Below are 18,581 nucleotides of genomic sequence, written 5' to 3'. Positions count from 1 at the left end.
CGATTCGGCTCTCACCGTCTCATGCTCAATGAACGGCGCGCTTTCGAACGAGCTGACAGTGAGCTCGGCAGTGAGCAGAGCACGGACAATATTCACTCCGTATCGTTGCGATACGGGCGATTGATGGAATTGTGTGTTTCATCCCCCTTGTCGTTGTGTATCTTCAAAGTGGATTCTCGTTCGAGGCATCATGGCTGTTTCCGTCTGCTTAATGATTGTTCTGCAAAAGAAACTCGGCATCCAGGAGGTTCACTGGACGATTTCCGCAAATTCCGTCCCTATCGCGGGCTCACCATCACCGCAAAGCGTCTCGAATAGGGGAAATAAAAAAAATGCAACTGCCAAGACACTGCCACTGCTGCTGCCGCCTCTTCATCGCTTCTCCTCTCTCCCGATCGAACTGTCGGCAAGGTAAAAATCGCACGCAGCCACTATATGCACGCCAGTGCATTGGCAAACCGATTTCGAACCCAGTGCCGTACGTGTGTGTGCTTGAGCGTGTGTGTGTGTGTGTATAAAACACAACAGACGGTAAAGCAATATTTAAAACTCAAGGAAAAACGCTACCTAACCCACTACCGACAGACAGACAGACGAACCGCCGTAATTCGAAGGTCTGTCGATACGCGGTGCTCGGAACGCGGTGAGGATGATGATCACGGCGATGATGATCACGATGAGCGGTGTGTGAGAAGCACGCACTAGATGATACGGCACACACTCGCTCTGCTGTGTACGGACGACGCGTACACGGAAATTAAGCTGCGTACGCAGACTTCCCCTTGGTGGAGGGTGGGAAAGGGGGGGAGCGGGAGAAAGAGTGAGGCTGTGGGGATTTACTATAAACTGTACGCATCACATTTCTCCCAATAAAAACCAGCTCATGCGACAGTACGATGGAAATCCACCAACACCACCACCACTACCACGCAGCCAGTACACACAGCTGTGACACTTGTTTTGACAGCTTCCACCAGCGACGTTTTGTTGTTGTTTGGTGATTGCGTGCGTGCGTGCGAGTGTACGTGCATGTGCGGAGCACCACAAATGCGAATTTCCACCGCAAACAGAGGGAACATTGTGGCGTGTTGTTCAATCGTATTTAGTTGGACGTTTGCCCCCACACTTTGTACTTCAATTTCGGTTCTATATTCTACATTAATTCCCCTACGTTTTGAGTAATTAAACTGGGACTTCTTCACTGTTGATCGATATCTGTGGTTCTAAAGAAAAGTGTTTTTTATGATAAAAAGAAAGACCAAAGCACATCAAATTATTTGTCTACACAACAATGTAGATGTCAAGGATATCACGAACATGATTAACTAATCGCTAGAGTATGGTTAGTTGTTACTTAAAAGTTCTGGATATAGTGCTCCAATCATCAGATAAGCAAAATTAAACATTTAGGTAGTAAAAACATATTCTGTAACTCCACTGGTATAAGCCTTATTGGTTATCTGAGTTGTGTACTAAGCCATGTCATCAAGATGTATAAAATTAGGGCTTTAAAAATGAGATATTGTCCACATTGATGACCATTGCAAAGCTCAATAAAATCAATTGGCCATCCGGAAATTCCTGCCCGTGGCATCCTTCCCCACCCCACCTCCCGCCCCTTGAATATCGACCCACCACAATAATATCGAGAGGACCGATGTGTGGCCCTTGCACCACAAAGTTTGAAGACTCCTTGCCCTACACCGTGACGATGTGTTGTCGGTGTTCGGTCGCGGTTGTTGGGCTTCTGTTGACCAAAGTTCAATCATCGTTGCTTCTTTGCTACAATATTCTCACAGTGGCCCAACCGGCCGCCCTAGGGGCACAAGCAGGCAAGAAACAGCTGGTCGAAGATCAGGTCGAAAAAGCGCACCCGAAAAGCGAACGGAGCGAATAACGACACGTAAAAGTACAAGGAAAACCAGCAAACAAATCACAGCTCAGCTCAAGGACTCCGGAGAGGTACGGTGAGGATGGGGAAGGAGAGGTAGAAGGAGGAGGCCCAAGTTAAAGGGCGCCTCCGGCCTCCTGTACCTCACTCTCTCTCCTTTCACAGGCGGAATTCTTTCATTTATTTCGTTCATGCATCGAGTCTCTCTCTCTCTCTCGCTCGCTCCAAATCACTCACAATGACGATTAGAGTGAATAAGAGGCGGACCGACCGTGTGTGGTTTTCTTTTTGCTCTTCGTTTGAACCCGTTTTATCACGCACCAAGCACGTTCGAAATGCGTATGTGTGTGTGCTGGTGTGTGATAGTGCGTGCTACTTCGCGCGAGCATATGTTAATTATTTGTTATCACCATAATACACACACCGACAGCGGACAGTTGGCGTTAAACACTAAAGACGAATCCGACTTTAAGTGAGACGAATGAGACTCATTAGCAGACACTTCACTCTCACGCCTCGTGTGGCTGTGTGTCAGCGTTTCTCACCCGCCTTTAGATATCTCGATTACGCGACTGATATGCCTTCCGCTGATTAGCGGAATAGCAACAAACTCCGGTCAAAACGACATCTGATTGGATCTTCTGGAACTCGTCACTCCATTTCCTTGGACGAGTCGTTCCAAAAACATGGCCGTTTACCACCATTAATATCATTAGGATATTACAACTCTCCCCCTTCTTTAGGCTGAGGTAGGCGAGCAATAGAAACCGTCCGCAAAATGAATCCGATAAATGTATTCTTCCTTTTTTTTTGTTTTTTCTACATACAAAACACACACACACACAGGCAGACAGAAGGTGGTGGTGAGTGGCGGTTCTTGGCTACCGCGATCAAGAAAAGCCGAGAAAATCGGAAACGACTGCGAACATGAGTGAGTGCGTACGACCGTATCGATGGCAACCAGGATACGCGCGTCCTCCTCCGGTTACTTTGCTTTCCCTCGACCCGACCTTGTAGCAAAGTAGCAAAAATATTATATGACCCACACAGTGGTGAGCATGATGAGGGTGATGAAAAACTGTGTCTCACCATCTTATCTCATCTTCCCAATGCGTTAAGCTGTTGTGTTCGTTGATGCGTAGTGGGCGATCAACAGTGAGTCTTGTTTTTATTCCCGCAGTTTTTTTGTTGCCTTTTGCCTTAAAGCACCGTGCGGCGGACATATCTACCATCTAAATTGATGCCCGAATCTGCCGTTTCCGATCGGCGCTATTCCGCATGCATAAGTTAAAACAGGACCTCCCTTTCGGTTACGAGACGGTGGCGAAGGATTCTTTCCTATAAGCATCGACTTTCTCACACGGAGTGCTGCGAGGTCTTCTACGCTTTACTTCCCGCTACACGCCGCCGAGTAGCGTGTTTGGGTGTGGGGACAAACATGTGAGGAAAGAGACATCCCTTCTCACAGCATAGCTTCACATACACACATACAGCAACCCGATGAACCATAGGGGAGTAGAGATATGGAGTACGAGGAAGAAAAATAAAGTAAAACACCCCGAAAAAAATCCTCGCGTGTGGTAAAGGCACGTACGCGGTACGCGGCCCGATCCAAACAACCAGCCACTCTAGGTATGGTCTTTTTGGCGGCCGTTGCGTTCGATATACACTGGTGCTACACGTGTTGCCTGTAAACTTCTTGTTGAATAAAATTCCGAGCGCAGTAATAGAGCGCAGAGAATATGAGACCAAGGGGTGCAGCGTGCGATATCGGGAGTCCTTTCAGAGGACTTTCCTTTATTATTTATAGGCAAGCTTTTGGAAAGCGTTACGCTGTTTGTGACCTACTTGACAGACGCTCGTATTTCCTTGCACATTTCAGCTCGCTATACCATCACGAACCATCGAAAATGTGATTTCTAATTTATTTGACACACGGATGCATTTTCCTACGGGTTGCAGCAATCACCCCAGCATTTGTTCTCGGGTGCGCATATAAGGGCTCATTGTGTTCGCCATTTGCACTCGTACGCAAAAAGATGAAAAGGAACTGCGCCGCCCTGTAAAGCACGGTTTGACCGTCCCCTGTGACACCAATAATGTTAATCCTGGTAACAACACTCGCGTGACTCAACTAGACGACCGTCCAACACGAGGTATAGAGAGCTACCAACACCACCAGAATAACCCGGTGGTACTACCCGAAGGGTACGGAATTTCGCAGGAGCAAAAATGGTCGAGAACGGGTGTCTGATTCATCGATCAACGACGGCGACGACGAGAACGATCGTGCTTGTTATTGTGTATTTCCCCGCCAGTGGACGTTCTTTCCTTCTAGGCGCAAACGGAGGTTGAACGTCGCCGTGACTAATGTATGACGGCGGGCGTGATGAAGCGTGCACACGTCACGCTCACGGTCTTCTCATCTCACGATCACACATGATCTCGCATGCTCAATACTGTACTGCGCTACCTGAGAGAACGCTTGAAGTACAAGAAAAAGTGGATTAATCCTTGAAGAAGTTACAGACATCAGCACACACTCAAGCTTACCCAAAATCAATTGTACCGTATTTGTTTCTTTTGGAATAGATAAGAGCCACGTCCCCATTGCTCATCTATTATACATTAACAGCTTCTGCTTAATGTGACGCATCGTTTCCTGCGTGTTTTTGTTCCTGCTGTGCTAGTCCTTCTTCTCCTTAGGTAGCCCATCAATGGCTGTGTTTTGGTTGCTCATTAGAAGCTGGCAAAAGAAGCACCTTATCAACCGATTTCCGCCTTCAATTCCTTCAAACTCACTCGCTTGCTCGCTCGCTCTTTCTCTATCGTGACAAAGGAACGTTCGGAAAACACAGCTCAGTAGGAAGAAGGAACAAACAACGCGTAGTTCCGGACGTCCCTATTCCGCCTTTTCCGCTAATGGATCCTTGGGAAACGGTTAAAGGTAGCAAAGGATTGGCCGTTCACCACTACAGCCGAACCAGTCATGTTAGCTCATTCCACCACAAAAAGAAGTTTATGAGGTTAAGGAAAAAGGTCAGTGAGAAAGGAGAAGCTTTTCAAAAACCCCCATAATTGTATGTTAAGCTTGAGAACTTGAGGAAGCACTTGATCGAACCGTTCTAGCCCAAAAACTGTGTGTCAAACGGTCGCTTGTATGTGTGCGTAGCAAAGGGGCAAACCCGGTAAGGTCACCATCGTAACATCACCACCGACAAAGCAACCATTGAGCTAGTCGCGTCCGTTGTTGGCGAATAGGGCGAAAAGGCAAAAAATGGCAGCATGGAAGAAAAACAAACACAACAATGCTCCAACAGAACTGGCTCCCCCCCCCCCCCTTCGACACTTACTGCGGGGTAGATTTTTGTGGGTATGTCTGTTGTGTATACGAGATGAGGTGACGTTGGTGTTAAAAAATACCTACCAGCAACAAATGGTTCGCGAGGTGTCGACGACGGCATTCGCATATGTAGATCAATGTCAAATAATATGAAGCAGTTTTTTTTCAGGTTATGGTGGTCCCACTGCGCGGGGCGGATGATGCACATGAATTGATGTGTTGGTGTGGGTGGGGGAAGGCGGTGTGGTGTTGCTGTTACGGTTTGACGTAAGCGTAGTCCGTGCAGAGTTGGATTTCGCTCTTCTATCACTATTTTTATTTCCTTCTCATTTTGTTCGTGGCGAATTTTGCTCTCTCACTCTCATACATACACACGTACAATCCACTATTACTTTACTAGACAATGAAGAAGGGATGGTACTGTACAAGTCTCAACAGTCAAAATGCAAAGAAAAACCACAGTAACCCTGTCTGTTGCTAGGAGAGGCGGAGAAACTATGGTGGAATGTGTCTCGACACTTACCTACCGTTAGTTGTTGTTGTTGTTGCTGATCTGCACACTACGTAGGTAGGGTAGACACAATTGAATAAGGTCGTTAGCGTTACTGTGCTGCTACCTGTGCGCACTCCTCCCAAACGATGTTAAGGGTGTGTTATGAACAGGTAAGAATAAGGGTAAAAGAATAAAAAAGGTTTTCCCTGCCGATCCTGCCAGGAGTCGAACCTGGAATCTTCTGATCCGTAGTCAGACGCGTTATCCATTGCGCTACAGGACCCGTCGAGAGAACCACCAGCTAGTAAGCTATTTGACGATCGCTACCCAACATCAAACACAGTATTACACTACATTACATGATGCGTTACAATGCCACGTCCAGTTGGGCAAAGACGAAAACCCACCGAAAACACCCGTAAATACGCACACGCATCGGGCTAAGGCAGGGTGACTTTTAATTGTCGGAGAGCGAGAAAGAGTCGCGCAGGCATGCTCAGCATGCTCAACAGTTGCGCACGTACGGGCTAGTGACCACCACACAACACTGTTGTGTGATGATGATATGGAGAACAACACATACATACAGCACGCCGCAGCACACTTTCATGCGATTGCGGCAGCGCAGTATAGGGCGCAACGCGTAAAACGCATGTTCCAACCAAACGGGCGCCGCGGGCTGCTTTTGCGGCTCCATCAGGCACAGTCCGCCCGTCAGTTGATTCTCGATCGATGCAAGCGGAAAGGCAAGCAAAGTGAGAGACAGTAAAAGCGTGCATAACAAGTGAAGGCACACGACGCTCGCCCGTGTTATACACAACGGCCTGCCAGCCTGGTGCTGGTGCCTTTGCTTACACGCGCTGGAAAAGCAGTGAACGATGAGGGAAAGGAAGTGCAGAAAAGCAGAATGGTCGGGCATTTAAAAATCACAATTATTTATTATCGTTCTGCAGGTTGGAAGGATTTGGCATGTTTCCGCCCGAAGGGGGTATTGTGCAGCGAATAATGTTTCGTGTGTTGGAACACGGAGAGCCGTAAAAGCAATCATTAACAAAAGGACATCACAAACAAGCACATGTATTTACAACTTGGACTGTTTGGTTGTTTTCTTTCCATTTATTTGCGTGTGGATGTTGTTTATGTAAATCAGTCCTTTTGTTCATCGTAAAAAAGGCTGACTTCTCAATCGTAGTTAGTATCTTCAGATGTATCTCTAGCTTTCAATAAAGTATCGGCTAGAGCTCTGGGTATAAGAGGCTCAGATATTCACTAAGTAGTTAACACTTAAATAGCTTTCTTCAGTCAGTTTGATTCAAAAGAATTTTGTTCGTTCGGCCATTTTTGTTCTACGCTCATAATAAACACAGAACGAGACAAGAGCAAAATATGAACAAAATTCTGTTAGTTAGCCTGTGCCTGTTTTGTGATTCTTGTTGAGCTTATCGCAAGGCTTTAGCCCTTTCTCATTATACAATTCCTCTCAATCTTGCTCTAAACTTGAAACAGACTAATTTGTGGTTAATCCAGGACCTGCAATCGTATTTTCCATGGGCTCTACTACCTCGAGAGGTCTTGCCCTGCCTTCACGGGCCTTTCTTAACTTAATTTTAGCCGTAATTTCAAGCTATTGTGGGACTTCATTAATTATTCGATACAACTAGTTAACCAAAGTGGAGGACATTTTTTCTGAGTAAATTTATTGATGGAAAGCTTCCAATTTTACAAATTGCTTACCGTTGCTTAAAATAATAGGACTTTAAATAACGAAAGGAAACATGTATTGAGCCGGTTTTATGCACGATCACTTCATGCGTTATCTGAATTAAAGGCAAAAGCGTTGGATTATTTTTTTAATTCCATCTGAACGGGGCCTGGCCGTATTGCTCCCTTGGATAATGAAAATGGTACAATTCTTCAAATAAAAGCTTGTTTGTGAGTAAAAGCTAATAAAAAAAGTAATGTAAATAAATCAACGAAAACAGTTTCATTGACAAGCGACCACCTGCAAAAAAAAGGAAACTGTTACAATAACTCTTCGCATGCAAACCGCTCCAATAATCCATTTGTGCGTGTATAAGCCAACACAATATAAAAACAAAGTGGCCAACACTGTATGTACACCACGTTGGTGTCGATAAGAACCACCTACTTACATCACACACACACATACGCACAGAGCCACAGAACTCAAATAAAGCCTTTCGGTCACATTATAACCAACCTCAGACTCGAGCGTTTAAAGCGTTTTGTTATTAGCTCCTGGCGGAGTTTTTTTTTCAGCGGTCGCACATCCTACTGGTCCTGCTCAGAATCAACTGTAGAACATTCCATCAATCCCAACCAATCAGCAAAGGATATATGCCCATTTGGGGTGGCCACTCACCGGTGATCGGCTCTCGGTGGATAATAAAATCAATGCACAAACTATGCACTCGCTCGCTGGTGCGGTTACGTGATGCCACTACCCCGTGCCAATGAACGACAGCTGGATGTGTGTGTGTGTATGTTTGCGAGTGGGAGGCCTTTTTTATTACAATGCGCACCGACATTGTTTCCAACCCTTTGTGCCAGCGCAGTTCAGCAATGTCGATTTATCGCGTGGCTTGTTTCGTTCGGAGTAAAATGGCAGTTTTTCGTTATGATTTCTTATCACATTTATGTGCACTGGACAGTTTAGTTTTGATTGAGTGGTAAAAGTATGCAGATGAGATGTAAATGGATGATTAGCAAACATTCTTAACCAAACGGCGCTCGCTTTGCTGCCTTTAGCGACTTTAAAAGCTCATCGACACTTCCGATGCTTCCGATGGTTCGGCGGATACATTCCATTACCTTTCCCAATTGCACATTTTGCCATCCAGCAACGTGCCCTCTCCCCTTGATACACTTCTCCGTTTCCCCAAGCCCTACCGCCCATCGTTCGAGCGAGGGCGACTGATTGATTATTGATAGGTGTTTAATAAATAATCAAGTGCATTGCACAAACTGCACACCTCTTGCATGTGTGCATCGCGCGCTGCCCTGCTGCCAGGTCTGGGGCGGGAAAACAAAACAACAACAACAGACTGTGTACCACACCACCACGTGGAAAGCTCATTCACAGCTAGTGTCAGCGCTGGATGGCAGTGGGAAGGAAAATTGTGTATTTTCTGCGTAGCCGTTTTTTGTGTCGTTGTCGTTCTGATCCTTTTCCCTTTTCCACCGTGGCTTTTCCACCCACAACGACGACGACGATACGACGCGGCATATGCTATTGATTTTTTCACCTGTCGCACCTGGCCACACTTTCAATCCCGCCGGCCCGGTGGAGGTTGGTTTTTGCCTTTTTAGGGTTTAACTCGCCTTTTTTTTGTTGTTGTCTCGGTTTGGTTTGTTTTCATACACCATTGTCGGTTTGTCACGTACGGGGTTTCACTTGATTTTTTCCCAACAATCAGAGGTGGCACATTTGGAGGTGAGGGAAGTGGAGGAAAAAGCACCCCGAAACATGTGTGCGTCCGCTGGGTAGGGAGGTGTGCTGGATTAAGACCGGTGAACCAGGTTAAAAGCGAGATAACGTTTTGTATTTCGGATAAATGCTAAATGGTACGGTAAATTGCTTTGTTTGAAAAGTGCACCGGGCGTGCTTTCACGCGTCCGCGTTTGTTTTTATCGGGGCTTGTGGTTGAGAATTTTCATCTTGTCAGCAGTAATTATTCAGTGTGCTAGTAGCGCTATTACTTTGAATTGAATTAAAAAGATCATCTGAAAGGATGGGGATCATTTTTAAGCAATTGTTTTCGCCTGGAAAGGTGCTTAAGATAAAATGTTTTATAAAATAAAGTTTAGTTGAAAAAATGGGAAAAAATAAAGATCCTTTTGCAACATTTTCATACGTAATAAGTTAAAGTTCATTCTAACCTTCATCAATAGGTTTGTTAAAAACAAGTGAAAGGAGCTAAGAGTTTAGAACTAGAATTTAGCTAGAAATATTAATGACTATTGAAGCAGTCGCCAAAATCACTCACAACCTGTCACCGTCGTATGCCAATATAATCCTTTCTGACACAACAGTTGCTTAACACGCCTCCATTGACCTAAAAGGACGATCTGGAAAGATTTTATGGTCTGGATCGTTCGGTAACATTCTCATGACATGATCAGCTTGCCGAAACCAATTGAGGCTGGTTCGCTGCACAGTGGCGAGAATACCATCTGTAATTAATTTAAGTTTTCTTTAAAACCCGAGAGGTTTTATCACTTGCACCAACCCTTTGATAAGCTTTGCTTGCCTAAAAGAGGCTCAAACCAATGATGACCAAGTCACTAGCATCAAATAGTTTCAAATAGCGAAAGCATATCCCTTGAAGTAAATCAAAACTCCCTTATTAGTAGTAAGATAAAAGCCAATTTTGTTCATACAAATCAAAACAAAGCCAGTAAAACCGTGCTAAATCTAAGTAATATTCGTTTCACCTTTCTCTCAACAACAAGCAAATGCACAGCACCGAGGTGTCCTTTCTGTTGAATCTATCCATTGTTTCCTCTACTATTATTGTGCATTATCCTGTCTTATTGTTATGCTTTATTTGCTCGTTTTTACCCGCATTAATTCATGGAACAATTTTTCCACATTTGTGCCGTTGGGTTTACAGCTTTTTGTGAATTTGTTTCCTTTCTGTTCTACTGGCAGTAACAGTGCAAACAAAACGGAATACTAATACAACCATTCACAACTTTCCCCACCTCGTTCGGTTCCTCTACACGCCGGTGGCACTTCCTTCTTTGTTCCTTTGGGGGTGGGTTTTCATTTTTCTGAATGTTGGTGGATTTGTGCTCGGGAGTGGTTTAAACATTCCACCAAGAGTATAACGAAAACTGCAGCTTAAAGTTAGATACACTCAGTTTTCCCACGAACTGCAATCCTCCTGAGTAGAATTTCCCTTTCAAACTGTTGTTATTACTCATTTCTTTGTTGCACCTAAAGTTCATCTCCCTCCCTGCACAAAAGCCAAACGCGAACAACATAATCCAATCAGCGTAGGAATCATTCACGACGACACCAGCACCGCACTGCTGCACATTCATTGCTCCGACTCCACCGATTTAGGTCACTCGCACAACCAGGATATGGCACTCTTTTTCATCTTCCCCATCTTCCCCACCTTCGCATCCTACCTTGATAATGACATCAAAGAGGGAGCAAAGGTAGAGCGCGGACGAGCGGATCGTAGTCACAGGAATTCATTATTTGATTAGAAGCGAAACTAATCGTGATTAATAATATTGGTCGACCGGTCCACCGCGCCAGCTAGTTGTGGTACTTGTGTCACACGTGTGAGAAGAAGTGTGTCTCTGCCGAATACCTCAGCTCGCATGTTCATTAGCTTACCGCTACCTGTCTCACCCCTACCCCGTCCCTTCTAATGCCGGATCTGCCGGACAGGTCAAGTTTAGCAGCTAATGCACCTTCGAGCATTAAGTTAAACATCCGGGTAGCTGGGGATGCTGGGAGTAGGCAAACAAACACATACTACATATCTAGAGAGATGCGAACCACGAACCGATCATAAATCATCATGTGCCCCCGAGAGCGCCGCGCTGACCAGGTGCCTCATGGTGGACGAAACGGAAGGCGTGAAGAAGTAGCATTTCCAAAGGCGCACGGAAGCAACTACCGTTTTCTTGCGAAGTTAAAGTCATCATGGCGATTGAACGATCGAAGTGGGCTTTGATTATGACGTTTGCGAGTCGTCGGAATCGAGGTAGGAGACGATACCGTGATGAGATGTGTGTCTGTGAGTGTGAGAATGAGTGAGGTGGTGTGAAGGCTTTCTGATCACCGGTATAGGAGGGGTTTAATTCCAACATAATTATTCAAAGTTTTTTAGAGGAAGTTATACCATCTTTACAATCTCATTTTTCCAAGTTTTTTTTTACTGTTGAACAAAACTGACAGTTTTTTTAACAGGGGTTTTGTTCGATAATGGGAAGGAAAGGGTGGATAGGTCGATGATATTTTATTAAGCAAAGCAAAGCCGAAAGGCAGTATCGGAATCGCTTGATTCAACATACAACAAAACCCGGTACGGTTAGCATGTGGCCCCCAATGAACGCAGGGGGTTAGAATACCGATCCATACATACATAAAACTAGGCTTGATACAAAGGGGAGCAATATTCGAATGGTCCTTACAACATTCTCCCTCTCATGAAATTGGTGAGTAGCTGTTTTTCTTCTTTTTTCACTCATTGAGGGAGAATTTAAAAGACCAACCAATCGCTCCATTCAACCCTACTACTTGATAGTGGAATTGGACAGTTTTCCACCCTTCATTTAAACACAGTTTCGTTTTTTTCCTTCCCATAGCGATGATAAAAAAAAACAAACGTGCGCGCGTGAGAAGAGCGGGCGTGAGTTGGGCTCTCGACCATTTTGCTCTCATTCCGATGCACACGCGCTCTCGAGTTGTGCTTTCTCTTTCTCGCACCAAGTAATGATGCTGTTTTATTGGCTCTTTCTTGCACGCAGCAGACGGGCGCTGTTGCTTAGGGCGCGTTGTGTACAAGAAAAAAGCCGTGAAAAAAGCGAGCGTTCGGCGTATGGCTGGCTCACACCAGCAGAGCAGCAGCCTCAGCCAGCACTACTGCTGCATAGAAAACAATTTATTTTATGAGCTTTTTGGCTTCGCTGAGCCATTTAATATGCTTGATCTGTTTCAACACACCGACGTTTCTCTCGTGGGCCGTTTCTCTCGCTGCTTCTTTACCGTCCCCCGATTGTGGGTTTTATTTACGCTTCATCCATGTATTCACCCTCCCCGGACCCGGACGCTCCCCATTTCACCCCCTTCAGGGTTTTCGAAACAGTCTCTCGTCGTTCTCTGTTTTTTTCCTCCCATTTCCGCGGTTCGGATCACGAACGACAACTTACGCCACGGTGGTTCGTAACGGTTTTTCGGATGCGGCGGAACATCGGCGGTTTTGACTCCAAGAGCAAGTAGGGAGATAAATAATACAGACACACATACGGGGAAAAAAAAACAACAACCCATTCAGATACGATCCGAATCCACTAATTGAGCGTATGTATGGCGGAGTTGATTTGATGAGGATTTACTTCCCCTTTCGGTAATATTTGTACCCTTTTTGCATCGATTGATTAGGAAGGTGTTTTGTTTAGGGTAATTTTAATCGAAACGAGCTTACAGATTTTTTTTCTTAACAGCTTTATCTTTATAACAAATGCAACATTTTTCATATTGACGCTTAAAAGCTTGAAGACATGAATAACGCAACAACTCACACTTGTTTTTGCGATTGGAAAAAAAGCGATCGTTCTTCCTGTATATCCCAGTCGCACTGGTTCATCATCCGCCACCCCACATTTCTGTCCCCAGTGGCGCGCACCCCACTCAACCCATCGCGTTGTGTGTATGTTTATGTTTGCTCCGAGCAAACAATCTCGCGAGTTCGCGGACGCGCGCGCTCGTTCGACACCGTGCGTTGATGCTAAGTGGCCAGAGTGCGGACCAAAAATCAGAGGTTGTTCGGGGTGTGATTCCCACAGGGGTGCAGAAGGCGTGTGGCGTTTAAGGGTGTATCAATTTACAATGGGCGCAGCGAGGTAGCATCAGACGCACAACGACTCTGCTGAATTTAATGTGTGATGAGTGCAGAGCAATCATTACCAGTCCTCGATAGTATAGTGGTAAGTATCCCCACCTGTCACGCGGGAGACCGGGGTTCGATTCCCCGTCGGGGAGGCTAGCAATTCTTTTTTGTTTGAAACCAACCATATTCCTCAAGGACTCTTAATGGATTTTTTCTTGCTCCAGAGTACCAGGCCCAACAGAATTCCAATCCTAAATGCATAACAAACGCGACATTCCCTAAAAAAATTTACGATTTTTTGCTTTGCATTGCGGAAACTTACCAACCACCCAAATGGGGGATATTATTTCGCAAAAGTGGTTGCACCGAAACCAACTCACCTTCAGCCACAAACTTCCTCCTTTCGATGGAGGACAGCCAGAAGCACCCAGCAGCGTGCGCTGTGTGTGTGTACGTTTAAAACTTTTTCGGAACGAAGGTTACTGCTGCTCCGTCCGGTCAATCAACTCCGGATGTGAAGGTGGTACGTGAGTCCTGATGTACGGCGTGTGTGTGTGTATGTGTGTGTAGCTCGTTTATCGAAAGGAATATTCTATTGCAATGATTCAATTTGGCGCCTGCGACGCTGGCAATATTCGCTGGAAATTGTATTGCCAAAAGGCAATGACTACTACTTCCGGTAGGGATGTATCGATTTTTTTTGTTTGGTTTTTGTATTTATCTTCTACATCGCTTCGGTAAGCGTAACTGGCTTCCGATTTCTGTAAGCTTCCTTGGGGCGAAAAATTATTCCACAGACCGCCTTTAACAAGGAGAGAGCGTGAGAGAGAGAGGTGGCAACGAAAAACGCTACAAGTGCTTTCATTTTCACACCCCAAATACCCATCCCTTCCTTCGGGGCGGCCACCCCACTGGCCTGGCCAACCTGATGCGAGATGTCGTGTGGCGTTGCTGCCGATGGCAGTGACGTAATTTGAAAGTAAAATGTAAAACAAACGAACGAGCGGCCACAGCTTCCTCAAGCTGTGTCATCGTGCCGGTAAGATGTCGTTCCGTTTGCTTTTACCGGGTATTGAGATTTGCAATCATTCTACCGTTTTTTTTTCTAAGCTATTTTCTGAATCATTCCAAAAAGGCGGAACCGAAAGATGGAGTGGACTGTAAGGAGGAAACTAGGAGCACGATAACATTATCGCCAGTTTATTGAAGGTTCAGGATTCAATTAGGATATTGCATAGCAACAAACGCACCCAGTTGTTTTCAATTTCCAGGCTCATTAGTTCCTTATTTCAGCAAACCGTTATTAGATCAAGAGCTCACCTTCCTTGAATTTGACTATGATTAATAGCATTTTCGCTGTCAGGAAACAATATTCAAATGTCAACCATCAAAAACTCACCTCTTGAACTGGAGACCCATGCGGCATGGTTTAAACGACTTTAAAAGCGACCAAAAGGACATGAGGAATCGATTGATTCCAACCAACCACCATCACCTGTCAAACTCGTTCTCCGTAATCGCTCTTGTTTTTGCCCCTTCTCACCGCACTTTTGATAACGCGTGCTATCATGAGCAGCTTCCGACCGTTTGCCGGCCGGTAAAAATTTGTCAATGTGTGTGTGTGTACACGGTGAGACACATTGCCAGGCTGGGAGTTTGCATTGCGTGTTTTTACAAGTGCCTTTGGGCACCTTCACTCAGTCAGTCAGTGCGCCATACTTGTGGGACAGATGGTTTTCGGCAAGCTTCGCCAAGGTGAATGGGTTTGCCAACAGGGAGTGAAAAACGCCACATACGGGATGATACGAAATAAAACATCTGGAAAGCATATAATGACACCATTTTCTGGTGCTCCTAAATGAGACAAGAATTGGTTCTTCAAATCCGTACGAATGATGATGTTTTTGATGGAGCAGATTCGTGTTATTATCAGGTGTTGAATATTTTTCTCTAAACTTTGATAAAAACACCGATCAGATTCGCTGAGCAAGTCAATATTGTTTGGATTGGAATAATGCTTAGTGGTTAAACTATTTTAACGCCTGAAATTATCGTATAGATAAGCATCTTCCTTCAACGAAAATTGGTCTTAAGTGCGATTAATTAGTCGTTAATGTTCTTGTAACATTTAACTGTTAATATGACCGCAAAACCTCATTCTAACCGCCTTAAACCGCAGCAAACATTTGTGTCTGTCGAGAATCAGGTCCTTCAGCATGGGAATTTACTTTGACCGTCAAAAGATAACCAATTCTTATCAAGTTCTTTGATTGAATGAAAGGTATGATTTCGTTCTCCCAGTTAAGTTTGTTTGAACATTAATCAAATTTTTAAAGTGTTTTGTTTCCAGCTTTTACATCGTTGTTGGTTGTTTTTCTGTGCTAAAAAAATAATAATTATTTTTTAATTACTTAAGCATCAGAATGTTGACGCTAACACCAACAGACAAAGCGATGTGCTTGTTAAAGTATTGCATACTACAACATTAAGTTAAAATTAGAACTTCTATGCCAGTTTCAATACTTTATGCATAATTGCACCCAATCTTGGTAAGTGTGCGACATCCAGGTCCATTGAACTATCGTCGATGGGGAGCATTGGTCTATTGAATCAATCGTTCGGTTTTATTCAACCCCGCAAGTTTGTTGCCTTCTCGAGAAGTGGGGGGTTTGGTTCTTTGTGCCTCCTCTGCCATTCCTACGCGAAACCTTGTAGCTTAAGGTCAGGCTGCTACTGCTGACACGGTGCAAAAACCAAGCAGTGACCGATTGCAGCCACCGAACCGGTCAGACAACGCGGGCTTCTACTCTGCCCGTGGCTTGCTTATCAGGCGAGCGCAACAAAAACAAACCGAAAAGACCTGTACCACACCGATAAGGGTTTTCTCGCCGACTCGGGTACGATTGTTGATTGTGGTTTTCGGTGTCGGACGACGATGCTTAGCAGCGATAGCGATAGGGAACCATCGCCGATACGTTCGCGTGTTCGTAAGTGGATTAAAGCCGCCGGATGGACGGTGTTAGTTAATAGAATAACAATGACAGCATATCGAAGCAAATCGTGCATTAACTGTGGGCAAACGAACGGAATCGCTTTTTTCGGATAAAGGCAACATGATGATACTGGACAGCTTAAACTATTGATTTTAATTAGTATCCCTTGCCGGCTTGGCTTTAAACTGATTCATTTTGTGCTGGAATGGGGCGTGTTTCTTAAGGTCCTATACATGCCCGATGATAACAAGGCCTACACGGAATAGAGAACTCCTACCAGCTCGGGATGTGGTTAGTCACTGTCGATGACCCCCCGGTGATGCCGCCGGTTGACAGCACTAATCTCACTTGCTGGGAAAAGGATCAAACGATTCAACGATAAGGAAGAAAGGGAACCGGGCTTCTGGGAACGAAGATTATGCTTGTCACAGCGAACCGTTTACCGAACGGCCTAAGCAGATAAACTCACTGTTTCTAGGGATTGCTTTCTTTAACATACTACCTTAAATTTGTTCCTTGATGCTGCTTAAATTTGGCTTCGATTTTAATATCACTTGCTTGAGCTGGTTTTTTGTTTTTGCTCCTGCTGTCATCACGAAATGAAGTAATTCGTACCGCTTTCGTCAAAGATCGTTAACGTTTGATAATAAATTGTCGCTTAAGCTTTATCCTATACAAAAAAGGCGATGGAAAAAAGCGAATAACTGCCTTAAACCAATCCCCAATACATTCCATTCGTACATGGCGTTTTTGTCTGCCGACAGAAGGATAATTTATGAAGGCATTACTACGACTGTCTCTCGCTCTCTCTCTTTCTCGCGCTCTCCCTGGACACTGGGAGTACCTTTTTGTTAATGGTGCTTCTTCAGCCAACTCCCTGGGGAGGACGGTTGGTCGTTTTGGGCTTAATTACTCCAGAAGACGAACAACGCTACACAGAAGCTAACGGTCCGAAGTAAATCACACCGGAGTCGGTCGGTCGGTCGGCCGGTCGTAATGAAGTTCTTCAGGAGTCGGCAAAGTCAAGCACAAGAGGGCTCGTATGGGTCGCCGATTTTTGCCTTCAGTTTCGCCCCGCTTTTGAGTGAGTGGAATCTTTTCTGAATCACTTTTTTCCCCCGCGCATAGCTTCCGCAGTGTGCTCGCTCCGTTTTAGTGAGGTTAAATCCGAAGCGTAGGGACAACGCGCCGACAAACGAAGCGCAAATGCAAATCGCTACCAATCCAGCCAAACCGATCCACAGCGAGCAGGAATTGCGGGACTTGCGTACGGACACGGCGATGGTTGATAGACGGCGATAAGGGAACGAACCAGTACACGAGCGATTCTCCAGTAAATGCGCGCGTAAACATTGGCGTGCGATGTGTGAAAGTGAAGCGAGAACGATGTGACGGAACGAGAGAATGATAGGACGTCGTACTGCTGCCTTCAAAGTGGACCTGGCCCCGGGCAGGAAGGGGAACGGCGGCAGATGCCGGGTGCATGCCGTACAATTGGAGTCGATGAATAATTTAATCGATTTCATAAGTGGCAACAGATTGCCACAGCGAACGGTGCGCGGGAAGCGGCCGAAACGGTAGCGAAACGTGCTATGTGTGAGTGAGGAGCGTAACGAGCGCAAGTGTGCGTGGGGCGGACACGGGGAAGATGGCGATGGTATTGCCATGGAAACGGCTGGTGTGTGGAAATTAAAGCCACCCGAGCTGGAGCGCTCTCGCACCGAACTCGCAGCATCCAAACCGTGCTTTGTGAAGTGTTCAATCGCTGGCCGTAAACGCGCTTAGCGTGCACGACCGTGTGGGCAAGAAACAAAACGCAATAGCCCCAAGGTGGTGTTTGTGGTGGGAAAACGGAGTCACAGCATTTGCGATTCGAGAGAAGCAACCATCAACCAACAGCACGATAAGGTCCATATTCTGATTGGGGTGTATTAATCGAAGCAAGCGAGCGAGAGTCAGAGAGAGAGAGAGAGAGAGAGAGAGGAGTGCGAGAGAGAGAGAGCGAAAGAGCACGATGAATAGAAACGGAACCGAAAAATGCCCTATACCACACTTACGAGAAGGAAGGGCTCTTTTTTTGTTTGTTTGTAGGACCGCCGAAGACTTCGAAAGCGCCGTTTGTTGATGCGTCGTCGTTGTTTGCTGGGTAAGTGGTCGGTAGTCGGGGGTTGAAAGGGGGAAGAAAGGCAACAACAACAAAAAAATCACTCACCCATACGGACGTGGTTAAAGATTTCCGCACAAAAGAAAAAGAAGGGAAAATCGGTGT

The 18,581-nt window shown here is 45.5% G+C and overlaps 2 non-coding genes across 2 annotated transcripts; one reads left to right on the top strand and one right to left on the bottom strand.

Annotated features, from left to right (window-relative positions):
• Positions 1-5,937: 5,937 nt before the first annotated feature.
• Trnar-acg lies at positions 5,938-6,010 on the bottom strand. The gene has a single exon. It is a non-coding gene; the product is annotated as a tRNA-Arg (tRNA).
• Positions 6,011-13,399: 7,389 nt separating this feature from the next.
• Positions 13,400-13,471, top strand: Trnad-guc. Its single transcript has one exon. It is a non-coding gene; the product is annotated as a tRNA-Asp (tRNA).
• The last annotated feature ends 5,110 nt before the right edge of the window (positions 13,472-18,581 follow it).

Source organism: Anopheles stephensi, chromosome 2, assembly GCF_013141755.1.
Source record: "Anopheles stephensi strain Indian chromosome 2, UCI_ANSTEP_V1.0, whole genome shotgun sequence".
NCBI classification, from domain to species: Eukaryota; Metazoa; Arthropoda; class Insecta; order Diptera; family Culicidae; genus Anopheles; species Anopheles stephensi.
Note: the sequence above shows the minus strand (reverse complement) of the source record. Positions and strands in the feature narration are given on the sequence as shown.